At 46.5% G+C, this 2,287-nt stretch overlaps 1 long non-coding RNA gene across 1 annotated transcript; it reads right to left on the reverse strand.

The window, feature by feature from the left end:
* Nucleotides 1-219: 219 nt before the first annotated feature.
* Nucleotides 220-477, reverse strand: LOC121847133. Its single transcript, XR_006084000.1, has 2 exons — nucleotides 396-477; nucleotides 220-332 (listed from the first exon to the last, which is right to left on the reverse strand). It is a non-coding gene; the product is annotated as an uncharacterized LOC121847133 (long non-coding RNA).
* Nucleotides 478-2,287: the final 1,810 nt, after the last annotated feature.

Here is a 2,287-nt window from a genome sequence, read left to right on the forward strand (position 1 = left end):
CTCTGCCCTGTCTCTGACTGGTCATATTGTCTCTGACTGGTCATATTGTCTCTGCCCTGTCTCTGACTGGTCATATTGTCTCTGACTGGTCATATTGTCTCTGCCCTGTCTCTGACTGGTCATATTGTCTCTGCCCTGTCTCTGACTGGTCATATTGTCTCTGACTGGTCATATTGTCTCTGCCCTGTCTCTGACTGGTCATATTGTCTCTGGTCATATTGCCCTGTCTCTGACTGGTCATATTGTCTCTGCCCTGTCTCTGACTGGTCATATTGTCTCTGACTGGTCATATTGTCTCTGCCCTGTCTCTGACTGGTCATATTGTCTCTGCCCTGTCTCTGACTGGTCATATTGTGGTCTCTGACTGGTCATATTGTCTCTGCCCTGTCTCTGACTGGTCATATTGTCTCTGACTGGTCATATTGTCTCTGACTGGTCATATTGTCTCTGCCCTGTCTCTGACTGGTCATATTGTCTCTGACTGGTCATATTGTGTCTGACTGGTCATATTGTCTCTGACTGGTCATATTGTCTCTGACTGGTCATATTGTCTCTGACTGGTCATATTGTCTCTGCCCTGTCTCTGACTGGTCATATTGTCTCTGACTGGTCATATTGTCTCTGACTGGTCATATTGTCTCTGACTGGTCATATTATCTCTGACTGGTCATATTGTCTCTGACTGGTCATATTGTCTCTGACTGGTCATATTGTCTCTGACTGGTCATATTGTCTCTGACTGGTCATATTGTCTCTGACTGGTCATATTGTCTCTGCCCTGTCTCTGCCTGGTCATATTGTCTCTGACTGGTCATATTGTCTCTGACACTACCAGACACAACAGCCTCTAGTGGGGTTGGGGAATCTGTGGCTGCTAGGAAGTCTCTCTCTCTAAATGGTAGAGTAGTGGGAGAAGTTCTCTCTCCCTCTTTCTAAATGGTAGAGTAGTGGGAGAAGTTCTCTCTCTCTCTCTAAATGGTAGAGTAGTGGGAGAAGTCCTCTCTCTCTCTCTCTGGTTGTATCAAATGAGAGAGGATAACCTGTCTAACCTTTTATAAAGCTAGTAGGCTGATTTGATATGAAACACTTTTCCCCAAAAGCCTTTTTGAAGCGATGTCCTGTTCATAATGCACCAAAATGGACAGAAACAGGGAGTACTATTTGCCTTTTTGTGTTGCACAATGTTTTTGAAACGTATGTGCCCTAATGAACACGACCCAGGCGTGGCGCCAGGCAGCAAGTCAACAAGGATGTTATGAACGTGTTAAAGGGGCTTTTACCTCAAGTGTCAGTGTAAAACCAGTGTGAGGAAGAGACGGTTTAGGGGCTGTAGTAGTCTACATGTGTTTCTCTGCTGCTGAAGAGACGGTTTAGGGGCTGTAGTAGTCTACATGTGTTTCTCTGCTGCTGAAGAGACGGTTTAGGGGCTGTAGTAGTCTACATGTGTTTCTCTGCTGCTGAAGAGACGGTTTAGGGGCTTGTAGTAGTCTACATGTGTTTCTCTGCTGCTGAAGAGACGGTTTAGGGGCTGTAGTAGTCTACATGTGTTTCTCTGCTGCTGAAGAGACGGTTTAGGGGCTGTAGTAGTCTACATGTGTTTCTCTGCTGCTGAAGAGACGGTTTAGGGGCTGTAGTAGTCTACATGTGTTTCTCTGCTGCTGAAGAGACGGTTTAGGGGCTGTAGTAGTCTACATGTGTTTCTCTGCTGCTGAAGAGACGGTTTAGGGGCTGTAGTAGTCTACATGTGTTTCTCTGCTGCTGAAGAGACCGTTTAGGGGCTGTAGTAGTCTGTGTTTCTCTGCTGCTGACATGTGTTTCTCTGCTGCTGAAGAGACGGTTTAGGGGCTGTAGTAGTCTACATGTGTTTCTCTGCTGCTGAAGAGACGGTTTAGGGGCTGTAGTAGTCTACATGTGTTTCTCTGCTGCTGAAGAGACGGTTTAGGGGCTGTAGTAGTCTACATGTGTTTCTCTGCTGCTGAAGAGACGGTTTAGGGGCTGTAGTAGTGTACATGTGTTTCTCTGCTGCTGAAGAGACGGTTTAGGGGCTGTAGTAGTGTACATGTGTTTCTCTGCTGCTGAAGAGACGGTTTAGGGGCTGTAGTAGTGTACATGTGTTTCTCTGCTGCTGAAGAGACGGTTTAGGGGCTGTAGTAGTCTACATGTGTTTCTCTGCTGCTGAAGAGACGGTTTAGGGGCTGTAGTAGTGTACATGTGTTTCTCTGCTGCTGAAGAGACCGTTTAGGGGCTGTAGTAGTGTACATGTGTTTCTCTGCTGCTGAAGAGACGG

The sequence above is a fragment of the Oncorhynchus tshawytscha genome, linkage group LG09 (assembly GCF_018296145.1).
Source record: "Oncorhynchus tshawytscha isolate Ot180627B linkage group LG09, Otsh_v2.0, whole genome shotgun sequence".
In the NCBI taxonomy this organism is placed as follows: domain Eukaryota; kingdom Metazoa; phylum Chordata; class Actinopteri; order Salmoniformes; family Salmonidae; genus Oncorhynchus; species Oncorhynchus tshawytscha.